Below are 10150 nucleotides of genomic sequence, written 5' to 3'. Positions count from 1 at the left end.
GCTTTCTTATTGAAAAGAGTAAGTATGATAGTTTCTTGTTTACTACTGACAAGTGCTCCATAACACTCAGTGACATCTCTCTTTCCCATATGTAAAGTGATATTACAATTAAGAAAAAAAAAAAAAACCCAGTAGCCTATTAAAAAAGTAGGCAAAAGATATGAATAGGCAATTCACAGAAAAAGAAATTCAAATGGACATCAAACATATGAAACATGCTGAACCTCACTCAAAGGAAAAGAAATGCAAATTAAAACAACATTGAGATACCATTTTTCATCTTTCAAATAAGCAAAACTAAAAAGTTTTGTAACCTTTCTTGGAGTTATAATGAAGTAGGCATTCTCCTACATTTCTCACTTAGAAATACAATGCACTTCACCAAACAATTCCATTTCCAGGAACTGATCTTATACATATACACACATGCACATGCAAAATGAGATACAAACCAGGTGTTTATACAAACCAGGTGTTCTAGATCATCCCTCATCCCGACCCATCTTGCCGTTACTTATGATCACATCTCTAAATTCTTCCCAGTGAGACATGGGCAGATGACATAGATACCTGTACCAAAGAACCTGTAATTCTGTTCTATTCTTTCACCTCCCCTCCTGGTTGGAATGGCATGGCCATAACCAGACTGACCTTGGAAGCTACTCCTTGATACTGTAAATATACTTTATGAGTTTTAAAGTTTTTTTTTTTTAAGATTTTATTTATTTATTTATGAGAAACACAGAGAGAGAGGCAGAGACATAGGCAGAGGGAGAAGCAGGCTTCCTGCAGGGGACCCAATGTGGGACTCGATCCCCAGACCGGAGGATCACGCCTGAGCCAAAGGCAGATGTTCAACCACTGAGCTACCCAGACTTCCCGAGTTTCAAGGTTTTTTATCAGAATCAACCAATAGCATGAAATAATCAGAATATCCAAGTCACATTATAATTGATAGGAAGTGAGAGGTGCCAACGGAAGTAGACATGGAGGGCAGCAGACCGTCTAAATTCCTCATTTCACATGGTAGAAAATTAAGAAGTACTTTGTGAAGTGGATAAAGAAACATGTGCTTGTGTAAATTATTAAAGTACAGGTTATAAAAAAATTAATTTTTAATTAACCCAAATATAGAAGAGAGGGGTGATATACCACAGAAGGAATCTAATCCTCCTCTTCCCTGACTTGGAGCTGATGCATTTTGCCTAATGATAAAAAACCAGAGAACAGAGACATAACCAACTGTATCCTTTAAAGTTAGTAAGGAATGCCACAAAGTACTAAAAACAGTCAAAATTATTAGCTCTGATTTGTGACAACATCAACGGGCCCTGAAAGCACTTTGTTAAGTGAAATAAGACAGGAAAGACAAATAAATACTGTATGATCTCACTTATATGTGGAATCTAAAAAAGCCAAATTAATAGAAATAGAGAATGGGAATTACCAGGGGTTAGGGGTGGGGGCAACTGAGATATGTTGGCCAAGGGTACAAAGTTCCAGTCATAGGATAAATAAGTTCTGGGTATCTAATGTACAGCAGGGTAATTATAGTTAATAATATCATATTATATAATTATAAGTTGCTAAAAGCATATAAATCTTAAATGCTCTCACCACAAAATAGAAATGGTAATTATGTGACATGATGCAGATGTTAGTTAACCCTATGGTGGTAATCATTTTCCAATATACATGTGTATATTGAGTCAACAGGCTGTACATCAACAGGCTGTACACCAGAAACTTACACATTATATGTGTCAATTATACCTCATCACAGCTGGAACAAAAAACTGATTATTTGTGAGGGGTGTACTTGGCAAGTACCTTATCTTTACCCCTTTTTTTCCTCTTGTTGAATTCAAATAAAATTTAATGATTTTATTTGAAATTTGATTTACTTGAAAATCCTACTTTGGTACGCACTTCTTTTATCCTAGGTGTTCTTCTCTCCACATCTATTAAAAAGGAAGATATTTAGAATGAGAAAAAGTAAATTCTAATTTTATTATGTTAAGAAATTTTTGATTCTTCTTTGTATTTTGGAGGAGATTTCATTTCTTATACTTTAACTTTGAGCATGCATAACTTATTAAAATTGAACATCATTGACATAAAAGGCATATTCAACATTTCTCAATCATTTTCATGCTTGAAAATGTATGTGAATGGGGTTTTAATTTCCATTTGCTCTTCTATATGTTTTAAGTGAATCTTACTATCTGTGTTTTTATTTTTCTAAACATTTACTTTTATTGTATATCATTAACTTAATTTTTGGAGTATAGTTGACACACAATGTTACATTAGCTTCAGGTGTACAACAGTGATTCAACAAGTTTATACATTATGATGTGCTCACCACAACTGTGGCTACCATCTGTCACCATACAACATATTACAGTACCATTGACTATATTTCTGATTCTGTACCTCTTATTCTCGTGACTTACTTATTTCATAACTGGAAGTCTGTATCTCCCATTCCCCTGCACCCATTTTTGTCCATCCCCCCACACTCTCCCCTCTGGCACCTATCAATATGTCCTCTGTATTTATGTGTCTGATTTCGTTTATTCTTTTTTTTTTAATTTCTCATACAAATGAAATCATATAGTATTTGTCTTTCTCTGATTTAGTTCACTTAGTATTAACTTTCAAATAAGGATATTGTTAAAAGGGGAGATGTAAAATGTACATGATACAAAGTATTTTCATTCTTGAAATTGATGAGGATGTTAATGGCACCTAAAAATCATTTCTTAATATAACCTCGATTTTATCAGGTAATATTATAATGTTCTAATATAGACTAATTTCTTTGCAAAAATAATCTAGGTTATCGGTAATTGAAATTCATGGTATTTTATTTCATTAGGATACTTATGATTTGGGAAATTCTTATGATTTGTGAAGGAAGTATCTTAATATTACTTAGGACCCTGAAAGGATAGAGATTATTAAGACATCAAAGATAAAATCAGAAGAAAGTGGAAAATCCTCAAGTTAAGAGGAAACAAAATTTGACATCTGAAAGTGGTCAGTGCAGGAGAAATGAAGTAAAATAGATGTTCTGTTCATAGTCATCCATACAGTTATCTGAGAAAGACCAGAGAATGTGAAGATTTAAAAAATAATAATACAAGTAGGAAGAGATTCCACTTTTATTGACTTGTGAGTAGGTCTGTGGGGTTCAGTCTAACAGCTGAATCTGAATCTACACTGACTATGGCAGGAGAAAATCTCTGGTTACTGAATTATAGAGGGTGGGACAGTGCACGAGCTGAATACTCTGCTACTCCTGTGGTCCAGCAAAGACCACTTGCCCTGAGACTATATGCTCAGATAATAAAATCGCCCTTCCTAGGTCAAATGAAGCTGTCAATACATTAGCAGTATATTTTTTGAAGATGAGCAGAATCTTAAAGGTAAAAATCCACTCTGATTGCAATACTGCCTGGAGCAAAGTGAGAATGGAACTTTCAAAGTCCCTAACCTCAAGCAATGGATCATCTTCCCAAAAGGTAATTCTCTTTGTGATGTGATGGCTCAGCAGCCAAGCACAAAATAGAGAGCCTGTAAGAAACCTGGTAAAGCATCCAGCTGCCATTTCAAACCTACCAGGGAAGTTTAGGTAGGTTACACCACATGTGAAAATCAGTACTGTTAGGAGGGAAATGGGCACAGGTTGATTAGTGTATTACAAGACAAAGAGATCTATCCTCCTTCCTGAATTTTTTTTTTTTTCTACTTTTGCTCACTACTACAGTGGCAAGGCTATGAGTCCACACGGAGTCCTTTTCTGGCTATTAGGAAGCTTGAGAGAAAGAAACCATGACCACTGTCAGTGAAAACAATGAGACCCATGCTATTCAGTCCATTTTTACTGACTTGTGAGTAGGTCTGAGGGGTTCCCATCTGGCTACCAAAGCAGCACTGAGATCACACATTTTCAAAGTGTCCAGTTGGTCTCAATGAACTGCAGGGGCAGTGATCAAGGGCTTACGAAGCAGAATGCAAGGCCAGGGCCTGTGATTAGACAAAGTGGAACAGTCATGGGAGGTGTTAGTTAAATTCTGAGATTTGTTCCCACTGCTGTTATCTGAAGAATACCTTGCAATCATGCTGTACACCCCCCCCAAAAGAGTCTGTACCTCTTGACATAAAATATGTATAGAACTAGAGTGAAAAAAATCCCTCAAATTTTTAAGTATTCTCCGATTAGCCTACCCCTTTCACATCTTCTGAGGATTTAAAAGGACTTGTTCAGACTTTGCCTATTCAGATCCAGCATTAATATTTGAAGTTTGGACTCCTTCCTCTTAGAAATCCACTCCCCATTTGCTCCCCAAACTCTATTCTCTCTTGATTTTTCTCCTGCAGCTCTTCAAACTCCTTTGGGATTCCTACTCTCTCTCTACTATATTATTAAATTTTTGTGTACACCAGGATTGGATGCACAGGTCTCTATTCACTCTATCTTCCTTTCTTTAGTGATCATATCCATAGCCAGGGTTTTTGAATGCCCCCTGCATACTTATGAACCTCAGTTATTATTTATAGACTGATCTCTCTGCTGAATTCCAGATCTATATATTCAATACATCTCTTAGACATTTCATTTGATTTTATCACAAATCGTGACAGATGCTACTTCCCACTAATATCCAACCTCCTTCTCTTTGGCCAGTTGCACAACAGAAGTTAGAGATGCCAAATACTCCTTTAGCATCCTTTCTTGCAACTAGAATTGACCAAATGATATACTTCTGCTCAGTAAGACACAGAGTAGTCTTGTGCAAAGGCTTCTGGGAGAGCAAAATCTATTATTCATTCCCTGCCTCTTATTCTAATCCAGGGTAGTGGTTTAGTGCCTTTTCCTGTATTTCTTAGTCATTTCAATGTCTTATTTTGTGAGGTGCCTGTTCATCTCCTTTCATCATTTTTCTATTATGGTACAATTTTTAATTGACTTGTAGGAGCCTGTATATATTCTAGAAACAAATCTCCATTGGATAAAGGTATTGAGAATATTTTGTTACAGTCTCTGCATCACTTTTTAACTTTCTTAATTTTGTCCTTTAATGAACAAAAGTTCCTAATGCTAGTACACTCTCACTTAATTTTTCCTTTAGGGGTAGTATTTCTTTTTTTTTTTAATAAATTAATTTTTTATTGGTGTTCAATTTACCAACATACAGAATAACACCCAGTGCTCATCCCATCAAGTGTCCCCCTCAGTGCCCGTCACTAGGGGTAGTATTTCTTATATCCTGTTCAGAAAATTTCGGCATATACCGGAATCATGAAAATGTTTTCCTATATTTTCCCCTAATATTGTGGTTTTAATTTCATAATTAATTCATGTTTTAGGTAATTAGATATTACTAATACACACATAATCAAGTTTATAACTTTCTTTACTGCTTTTATTTACTATCATATTCCCCCCTTGGGAAATTTTTCCCTCATGTCAAATTCATATCAATTTTCAACAGTATTTGATCGGTCTCTTTTAGTGTTTAATTTTTCTATCTATATCTTTAACACATCTTCCATTTCTCTAAGGTAAAATATGATGATATACATTAATATTTGTCTTACCGGGGATCCCTGGGTGGCTCAGTGGTTTGGTGCCTGCCTTCGGCCCAGGGTGTGATCGTGGGGTCCTGGGATTGAGTCCTGCATCGGGCTCCCTGCATGGAGCCTGCTTCTCCCTCTGCCTGTGTCTCTGCCTCTCTCTCTCTCTCTCTCTCTCTCTGTCTCCCATGAATGAATAAATAAAATCTTTTAAAAAAATATTTGTCTTACCTACTCAGCCTGTTGCTTCTATATCATTTAATGGATGGTCCAACATTTCACCTCTGATTTGAAATGCCAACTTCATAGTATGATAAGTTTGTATCTAAAATTATACTTCTTTTTGTACTTTCAATTCTTCTCAACTCCATCATCTATCGATACCCATTTTGGTTACTGTAGTTTTCTAATACATGATACTATCTATAAGATTAAATACTATCACAAAGTTGCACACTTCTCAATGTATTTCTTTTAAAATTTTGTCCTTGCTAGTCTCACATTTATTTGTTCAGATAAACACAGAATCCCTATTTTCAAGTTCAGGAAAAAAAAAAAAAAAACATGCCATTGGGATTTTCACAGGGATTGTGTTAAATGTATAGGCTGGCTAGAGATAAAATTATCATCTTTATAGCACTGAGGCATCCATCCAAGAAAATAGCATGTCTCTCCATTTAACCAATCCTTCCTCTAAGATTCTCCTTAAAACTTTGTAATTTTCTTCATACAGGCCTTATACATTTGGGGCTTTTACTCAAGCTTTAAATGTGTTGGATGGGATTAGAATATTTCATTTTACTTCTACTTTGTTATATTTGTTTACTTTCAAATCGTGTTATTTTAAAATTTATTTATGAATGCCGTATCTGAAACCATTAAAGCATAGCTGCTCGGATTATGTAATGCGCATATTCCAGTGTGCCTTTTTCATACACAATACAATATAAAGGATACCCCCAGAGCCATCTGCAGCCTCACTGTTTTGTATACTTCAGTGAACTTGGCTTTCCTGCTAAACAACTGTATACATTAATGCCCCTTATTTTTAATTCCAAATTAATTAGTCTTATTAAGAAGAAAGGTAAATATTCTTTGCAAATGTATTTTTTATTATTTTTTTAAGCAGGCTTTAATTTACTTCATTTTTATCGTATGAAACTATGTGGTGGCCACATCTAGAGCCTGGGCTCTCGACATGGAGACTCTGGAGTGGGTCTTTACAAGATGGTCAGTGAATTCCTGATAGGAAGACTTGGTGAACACACTCTCTTTCCAGAGGTCACAGGTGAGATAGCTGTAGGTCTTGGAAGTGACATCAGAAGTGGCCTTGGTGAAGTTGCCTAGGGCGGCAGCGTAGCCTCTGGTTGAGGCGTAGCACCTGTCGATATCGACCATCCTCAGTAGCTTCTTGGCCAGCACATCTGGGGGCAGGGATGGGGCTCAATAGCACAGAGCCACAGTGGCTGGTCACCCGCATGGGACAGTATGGGGCTTGCTGATCGTGTTCCCCTAGCAGCTTTGCCCCCAGTGACGATAGAAAACTGGCCAGGCCATGGCTCCACAGATGGCAATGGCTACCTCCCCTGGAGCACTTGACACCCAGACCCACATATCCCCTGCAATCTCCGATGTCCACAAATGCCCTGAACCTGGTCTGTTAACCAGCACGGGCCTGCTTTTGCACAGACTGAATCTTCAAAACCTCATCCTTGGGCAGCCCGGGTGGCTCAGTGGTTCAGCGCCGCCTTCGGCCCAGGGCGTGATCCTGGAGACCTGGGATGGAGTTCTGTGTCGAGCTCCCTGCATGGAGGCTGCATCTCCCTCTGCCTGTGTCTCTGCCTCTCTCTCCCCCTCTCTCTCTCTTTCTCTCATAAATAAATAAAATCTTAAAAAAAAAAAAAAAAACACCTCATCCTTGAGGGAGGAAGGAAGAAGTCCCCAGGAAGAAGTCCATGATCTCAGGGTCCTTGACAGGCAGGGAGAAGAGAAAGATCTCCTTCAGGGACATGACCTTCACGCCCTTGACTGGGTGGCCAGGCTTGGTGACAGGGATCCACTCATTGTCCTCAGCCTTGCCTCTGCGAGCTCTGTGGCCTCAGTTCTGGCCCCAGCTTTGGAAGCCAATCCAGCCTCTCATTCCAGGGCCCCCTGGGCCCCCTGGGTCCTCCCCCAGCACCGACATCATCTCCCATTTGGTGTTTTCTCCAAGAAGATGACAGATATTTGTAAATTTAAATGACTTGTCTTTTCCACTATTGTCTCAATAGTTTGCTCAGGACTGCAAGCTACAGGGACATTGAGACCAACAAATGATTATGTAGGATGGTTACAGTTATATAAGAATATAAGAATTTTCACTGTAGTAGGTCATACGACATTTTTTTCACATGGCTCAGTTGTTTCTGTAACTATTTCCACCATCACATTAAACTCAGTATGCTTAAAACCCAGAACTGATCCTCCTCCTCACCCCAAAGAGCGATTCCTATTGACCTATCCTTTGTCTATTAACTGGTCCCAGGTACACAAAGTTTAAAAGGCTCACTGACATCTTCTCCACCTCCAACCAACCCACAAATTCAATCAATTCCTCCCTCTTGATACATTTCAGATCCACCTTTGAATTTCCTCTTTACCTGCCAGCATCCTAGGCAAGGTTCATGTTACAATAGCCTGTTTGGATTCTTTAATTGTAATACTTTAACACAAAAAAGTAAATGCTTTTATTTCTCACACAAAGGTTTATCCCTACCCCATTCTCTGGGACTAGTTTTTGTCCAGGGGGAATGTTAGTAGTCAAGCCACTAAAACACCACGAAACTTGAGTTGACCCTTTGTTTCCTACGTCCTCACTAACTGGATTCCTGTCCCTATTCTCTATTCATATTTGATTACCTTCTACCACTGTTCCTGTAGCCTCTCTTCTAACTACAATGACTTTGCATACATCCTAGTTTCCTAGAGTCTGGTTCTCCAGAACACACCCCTACTGAATACAACTGCCTGAGCCTCTGCTATCTCTGAAGGGCTTAAGTTCACACCAAGCACCAGTTCCCATCTGCTTTGATCTTGTAATTGGTTTGGATTCTCTCTAATATGACCTCCCTCAGTTTCAGTTCAGTTTTTGTTTAACCTTAGAAAAAATATCCAAATATTTTTCCATATTCAGACCACTGGCCTTGGCTTCAGCCTACAGATGTTCCCAGGTCATTTAAATAGCATAAAGCTATTACTGAAAAGAATAATTAAAGAAATCTGGCATATTTAAAACAAATGGCCTGATGGGAAGGCCAAGCAGATAAAAAAAAAAAAAAAAAAAAGGAAAAACAGCAGTTTTTACTTTCCCGAAATAGGCATTTCTCATGGTTCAACCATTAAAATCAGTCAACCAAATGTTTTCATTTATAAATGTCATAAATGTGCAAATTTTTACTCCAAAGTAAGTGCTTAAAACAATATTGCTAATTGAAAACTCAAAATGTCAACACTTTCCATTGTATTTTATTATTTGAAACCATTAGAGTTTTATGTAAGATACATAAATAAAACAATGGGCAACTTTTCATTTCTAAGGTGATACTTGAAAATCACACAGAATTTAATCATGCCTGCAAGAATACTTGTCGGAAAATTGACCTCGAATATCATGAAAGCTCTCTAATCTGACTCTTAGAGGGTTGTGCTGCTTACATTTTCTCCTGAGTGGCAGAAATGGAAAGTCTTCTCTAATAATTATCAGCGTTGACAGAAGATGTCGTTAGTGCCAGGCTTTTTACAGCAGAGGGAAAAGCATGTAGCTGCATTTTTTTATACACTCAGGTGGTGTTCAGGTTTTCAGGAGCACTACAGAATAGAAAGACACACAGAAGACAGCCACGTAACCCTAGTGTTTAAAATAAAACTCTATGACTCGAATGTTGTTCTTCCTGAAGCATCAAACATTTATTATGATTTACAAATTGTTTGCCCCCAAGAGCAAGTGAAAGCTGTTAGGTGACATTTCTGCATGTGTTCAAAGCTTCTCATAGAGTCTTAATGAATATTCCCACCTCTCAATACTCTTTTGCATTAGCTGAATCCCCTGGCCAGTCAAGCCAACCTGTGGCTGTCCAAATCATTAGAGCCAGGCAAATTGATTCTGAGGGAATGGTCATAGGGTACTCTGAAGAGCTTCCTGTCCAAAGTCAGGCCAATCCTTGAGGGAAAGCCAAGAGTCAAAGCCAGATAGACCAGAAAGAAGCATCATATCCAAAGAGAGAAGCAGGGTCACTGATGGCAGAGAAGGGAGCCAAGAGTCAGAAGCCAGAAGGATATTTGGTTTGAGTGTGTCAAACAGGAAGCAAACAGGACAGCTTTGGCATAACTGCCTTCCAAAGAAGGCAAGATCAACATGGTGCGCTTCCAGTTCTACCACTGACATGTGGAGAAAAGGCATTACAGCAATACCTTTCAAAATGAGATCCTCTATTTAGATCATTACTTATGGAGAATAGGTTACTGACAAAAAAAAAAAAAAAGAACATTGCACCTTCCAGTAATTAAAGTCAGAATTTGTTTAAAGAAT

At 37.9% G+C, this 10150-nt stretch overlaps 1 pseudogene; it reads right to left on the bottom strand.

Annotated features, from left to right (window-relative positions):
- Positions 1–6720: 6720 nt before the first annotated feature.
- On the bottom strand, positions 6721–7778 carry LOC119868180 (annotated as a pseudogene).
- Between the last annotated feature and the right edge of the window lie 2372 nt (positions 7779–10150).

This window comes from Canis lupus, chromosome X (assembly GCF_011100685.1).
Source record: "Canis lupus familiaris isolate Mischka breed German Shepherd chromosome X, alternate assembly UU_Cfam_GSD_1.0, whole genome shotgun sequence".
Lineage (NCBI taxonomy): Eukaryota > Metazoa > Chordata > Mammalia > Carnivora > Canidae > Canis > Canis lupus.
Note: the sequence above shows the minus strand (reverse complement) of the source record. Positions and strands in the feature narration are given on the sequence as shown.